General features: G+C 45.3%; 1 pseudogene; it reads left to right on the top strand.

The window, feature by feature from the left end:
* The first annotated feature begins 211 nt into the window (after positions 1-211).
* On the top strand, positions 212-1,294 carry LOC128931676 (cyclin-Y-like protein 1 pseudogene; annotated as a pseudogene).
* Positions 1,295-5,924: the final 4,630 nt, after the last annotated feature.

Genomic DNA, 5,924 nt, shown 5'->3' with positions numbered 1-5,924 from the left:
GGGGAAGCAGCAGCAGCGCAGTGGCGGAAGTGCGGCCGAGGCCCAAGCCCTGTCCTGGGCCGGGTCGCGGGGCTGACAGGCGAACCACTGGCGAGACGCGGGAGAGGCAGCATCTGCTTTCGTGGTGCAGCCCCGACCACGTCATTTGTGGGGGAGGGGGCGGCTGCTGAGGGCCGTGTAATAGGGGGTGAGCGAAGGTGCCGGTGGTGGTGGAGAGATGTGGAGGCGCCCCATGGGGAACACGCTGACCTGTTGCGTGTCCGCCAATGCCAGCCCCAAGCTGGGCCGGGGCGCAGGGTCTGCTGAGCTGTACTGCACTTCTGACATCTACGAGGCAGCGTCGGGAGACGCGTGGTGGTAGCACCCGCTGCTGTGGAGCCTGCTGAGTTGGATTTCGGAGAGGTCGAGGGCCACCACCTGCAGCACATCAGCGACCGCGAGATGCCCGAAGATTTAGCTTTGGAGTCGAACCCTTCTGACCATCCAAGGGCAAGCACAATTTTCCTGAGCAAATCTCAAACAGATGTGCGAGAAAAGAGGAAGAGCAACCATTTAAACCATGTATCCAGGGCAGCTTACTAAAAAGTATAGCTCATGCTCAACAATATTTCTAGATGACAGCACAGTCAGCCAGCCTAATCTTAGAACCACAGTAAAATGTGTGACCTTAGCAATATATTACCACATAAAGAACAGAGATGCAAATAATCCCTGGATATTTTTGATGAGAGATCACATCCACTTACACGAGAAGAAGTTCCAGAGAAATACTTTAAGCATGATCCTGAGCACAAATTTATTTACAGATTTGTTCATACTCTTTTTAGTGCTGCACAGATAAGAGCTGAATGTGCAACAGGAACTTTTTTTAGAAAGGCTTTTAACTTATGCTGAAATCGACATTTGTCCCCCTAATTGGAAAAGGATTGTCCTGGGAGCCATTCTTCTTGCCTCCAAGGTTTGGGCTGATCAGGCTGTGTGGAACGTGGACTGTTGCCAGATCCTCAAGGACATTACAGTTGAGGACATGAATGAAATGGAAAGGCATTTTTTGGAGCTTCTTCAGTTTATTATTAATGTTCCTGCCAGTGTTTATGCCAAATACTACTTTGACCTTCACTCCTTAGCAGATGACAACAACCTGAATTTTCTATTTGCTCCTCTTAGCAAAGAAAGAGCACAGAATCTAGAGGCTATTTCTAGATTGTGTGAAGACGAAGACTTGTGTAGAGCCGCTATGAGAAGGTCATTCAGTGCTGATAACTTCATTGGTGTTCAGCGCTCTAAAGCCATCCTTTTTTTTTTTTTTTTTTTTTTTTTTTTTGAGACGGAATTTTCGCTCTTGTTACCCAGGCTGGAGTGCAATGGTGCAATCTCAGCTCACCGCAACCTCTGCCTCCTGGGTTCAGGCAATTCTCCCGCCTCAGCCTCCCATGTAGCTGGGATTACAGGTGCGTGCCACCATGCCCAGCTAATTTTTTGTATTTTTAGTAGAGGCGGGGTTTCACCACATTGAACAGGATGGTCTCAGTCTCTTGACCTCATGATCCACCTGCCTTGGCCTCCCAAAGTGCTGGGGTTACAGGTGTGTGCCACTGCGCCCAGCCTGTAAATTTTATTTTATTTTATTTTTTTGAGAGGGAGTTTTGCATGTCTAGTTTCAACCAGGTAAACAATGCAGTTCCTGCTCTTAGCTCTCATGGAACTCACAGTCTAGTAGAATTATTTTTGCAACATATGTCCTGACAATATCACATAGATAAACAATTAGCACAGAAAATAATTTACAGGGCGGGGCGTGGTGGCTCATGCCTATAATCCCAGCACTATTGGGAGGCCAAGGCGGGTGGATCACGAGATCAAGAGATGGAGACCATCCTGGTCAACATGGTGAAACCCTGTCTCTACTAAAAATACAAAAATTAGCTGGGCGTGGTAGTGCACGCCTATATCCCAGCTACTCGGGAGGCTGAGGCAGGAGAATTGCTTGAACCCAGGAGGCAGAGGTTGCGGTGAGCCGAGGTTGAGCCATTGCACTCCAGCCAGGGTAACAAGAGCAAAACTCCGTTTCAAAAAAAAAAATCTATGGGCCGGGTGCCCCTCTGGGGGACAATCTTTGTTTTTTTTTTTTTTAGAAACTACATTATTTTATATAAAAGCAGATTGTTCTGATCTCTTACAAGTACCCAGTGAAGCCTCCCTCAGAGTACGAAAAGGCAAGTTTCATGAAGGTTTCCAAATATCTGTTTGTAGCAACAGGCCCAGAGCACTTTGGAAGAGTGCAAGGGCTCACGCCTGTAATCCCAGCACTTTGGGAGGCTGAAGCGGTTGGATCACGAGGTCAAGAGACAAAGACCATCCCATCCTGGTCAACATGGTGAAACCCCGTCTCTACTAAAAATGCAAAAATTAGCTGGGCATGGTGGCGTGCGCCTATATCCCAGCTACTCGGGAGGCTGAGGCAGGAAAATTGCTTGAACCCAGGAGGTGGAGGTTGCGGTGAGCCGAGATCATGCCATTGCACTCCAGCCTGGGTAACAAGAGTGAAACTCTGTCTCAAAAATCAATACCAATCTTCCTCAATTCTTCCAAGGAATTAAAGAAAGGAAACACTCTCAAATTCATATGAGGCCGAAATTACCTTGATTCCACAACCAAAGCTACAAGAAAAGAAAACTAAAGACCTTTGCAGCTTCTATAGGCAGCCCTAAGTGTTAACAAAACAAATCAACGGAACACCATCTCAGCAGTAGCAATTACATGGACTACATTTCCTCCCTGACAGGAAGCTATGGGTGTAACCTAAATGGCTCTTTCAAAGGCTCTGACCTCCCTGACCTCTTCAACAAACTGGGCCTAGGCAAATACACAGATGTCTTCCAAAGAAAGGTGTTTTTTTTTTTTTGAGACGGAGTTTCGCTCTTGTTACCCAGGCTGGAGTGCAATGGCGCGATCTCGGCTCACTGCAACCTCTGCCTCCTGGGTTCAGCCAATTCTCCTGCCTCAGCCTCCTGAGGAGCTGGGATTACAAGCATGCGCCACCATGCCCACCTAATTTTTTGTATTTTTAGTAGAGACGGGGTTTCACCATGTTGACCAGGATAGTCTTGATCCCTTGACTTCGTGATCCACCTGTGGGGAACACTCCCATGTGAGACTCCTAGTAAATTGGGTCTCACCTTGTGGTGAGTTTGAGCCCAGACACAGAGTCTCCAGTTGGAGGAAGTCGAGCTAAGAACAGCAGGAACTAAAAGAGGCTTTAGGTTAAAGATAAACTACTGCGGACAATCACTAGACGGCCATGCAGTCTTGAAGTGCACTGTGACCTGATGGTTAGCAGTCGTGTAGCAGTATGTTCATTTTCACAAGCATATTCTTCTTTGTTCTGTCAAGACAGTAGTGATTGACTGTCACAGTTTAGGAGAACCTTCTGTGTAGCGAGATGATAGATCTGAACTTTTATTGAATAGATAACAAGACCCACCTGCTGGGTTCCATTGTGTATCTGATCTTTCTACTGTAACCACCTGATTTACCTTGTAACTTGTAGTTTCACTGTAAAACTTTCTGTTCCCCTTGATCTCATGGAACAATGTATTGAACTGACATAAGTGAAGTTTCAAGAAATGTATATAAAATGACTCTGAGCTAAATAAAGTTGTTGGTGAAGCATTGACTTCTCAACCCTCCAGACCCCAGCTGTCTATCATCTTTGTCTTCCACGCACCCCCCTATCCAGGTTGGAACCCTCTTGCTGGACAAGAGGTCCTGGCAGACATGCACCCCAGATCCACCTGCCTCGGCCTCCCAAAGTGCTTGGATTACAGGCGTGAGCCACCGTGCCTGGCCCAAGAATTAGATTTTTTAAAAGATCAACAAAGTTACAAACCCTTAACTGGACTACCTAAGAAAAAGAGAAAATAGGGGCCAGGCACGGTGGCTCACGCCTGTAATCCCAGCACTTTGGGAGGCTGAGGCAGGTGGATCACGAGGTCAAGAGATCGAGACCATCCTGGTCAACATGGTGAAACCCCGTCTCTACTAAAAATACAAAAAATTAGCTGAGCATGGTGGCGCTTGCCTGTAATCCCAGCTGCTCAGGAGGCTGAGGCAGGAGAATTGCCTGAACCCAGGAGGGGGAGGTTGCAGTGAGCCGAGATTGTACCATTGCACTCCAGCCTGGGTAACAAGAGCAAAACTCCGTCTGAAAAAAAAAAAAGAGTTATCATTATCATCTTGTAATTTAAAACAAAGCAGGGGCTGGGTGTGGTGGCTCACGCCTGTAATCCCAGCACTTTGGGAGGCTGAGTTGGGCAGATCACAAGGTCAGGAGATTGAGACCATCCTGGCCAACTTGGTGAAACCCTGTGTCTACTAAAAATACAAAAAAAAATTAGCTGGGCATTGTGGCACATGCCTGTAGTCCCAGCTACTCGGGAGGCTGAGGCAGGAGAATTGCTTGAACCGGGGGGACGGAGGTTGCAGTGAGCTGAAATTGCTCCACTGCACTCCAGTCTGGCAACAAAGCGAGACACTGTCACAACAACAATAACAAAAACAACAGAACTATAGCCCCAAATATACAAGTAAATGCAAGGCTCAACTTCAAAAAAAAAAAAAATACACTTGACAATGATGAAAAAGTAGGAAATGTTTGAGAAACTTTATAGAAATATCCTTTTACAAATACAAATATTAGCTGGGCATGGGGGGGTGCACCTGTAGTCCCAGCTAGTTGGGAGGCTGAGGCAGGAGCATTCCTTGAACCCGGGAGGCGGAGGTTGCAGTGAGCCGAGCTCATGCCATTGCACTCCAGCTTGGCGCCTGGTGACAGAGTGAGACTCTGTCTCAAGAAAAAAAAAAAAAGCAATATCCTTTTACTTAAAAAACAGGTGAAATGTGTACTACGGGTTGGCCCCTACTTACAGGCTCCTAATTATTCATACGTGCATTCTCAGAGGGCAAGGGCTAGGGGGGTAATACTGCTTTTAATGAAAGTCTGCTTTTATGAGTTTTCAGAAGCCATAACCAAACTGACATCCTGTACTGTTGTTCTCTGGGGAGCTTCATGCTCAGAATGAGCTCATATGTTCCATGACCTTGGGCCAAACAATATCTTAAAGAAGTAATCAGTACAACATTTCAGAAATTGAGGTGGCCAAAGTCGGCCTGGGAAAGTCTCTCAGGATTTGACATGCTGAGTGCAGGGAAATTCATTTTCCATTCAGAGAAAAGGTCGTAGAAAGTATTCATGTGCCTCAACTTCTAAAAGCGATATAGAAAAAGAAAAATTGGGCTTAAACAAAATTTTAAAAAATCTGTCTTAATTTTCTCAGCTGTGATCCTTTCTATCCGGGAAGGCTATTTCTGTGGAGAGGCCTTAACACCAACTATTTACACCAGTCATTGGAACAAATGTCCTAACAACAGCAGAAAAACATGTCCGTGTTCTGTAGAATCCTGACTGTAATCAAGCAGACGGTATTTCAGAGACAAGTTTAGGCCACAGAAAGATATTGGAGCCAAGAATCAGAATTCTAGTGTTTGTTCCAGCACTGAACACAGATATGAGTGATGTTTTCAGTTAGATTTCTTTAGGGTAGGAAGCACTAATGTTATATGACTTGGAAAGGCTTGATGAAGGTTACTGAGTAAATAGATGTTTGCTGATTGCTGTTGAACAGTGGATGAAATTATTAAAGAAAAGTCAGGATAGAAATATGTAAATGTAAAATTATAACAATAGGTAGCTATTTTAGAGTTCATTAGTTGCAAAGCTGTAAAAATTATAGATACTGCATATTATAATATGTACATGTGGAATTTCTGGAACTTTGTAAAAAAAAAAGCTGTGTTTTTGTTTTTCTTTTTAACAAAGATGTTTAGGCAGTTGCCAGTTTGGCAGTATTAAAATACTGTCAACA

Source organism: Callithrix jacchus, chromosome 1 (assembly GCF_049354715.1).
Source record: "Callithrix jacchus isolate 240 chromosome 1, calJac240_pri, whole genome shotgun sequence".
Taxonomy (NCBI): domain Eukaryota; kingdom Metazoa; phylum Chordata; class Mammalia; order Primates; family Cebidae; genus Callithrix; species Callithrix jacchus.
Note: the sequence above shows the minus strand (reverse complement) of the source record. Positions and strands in the feature narration are given on the sequence as shown.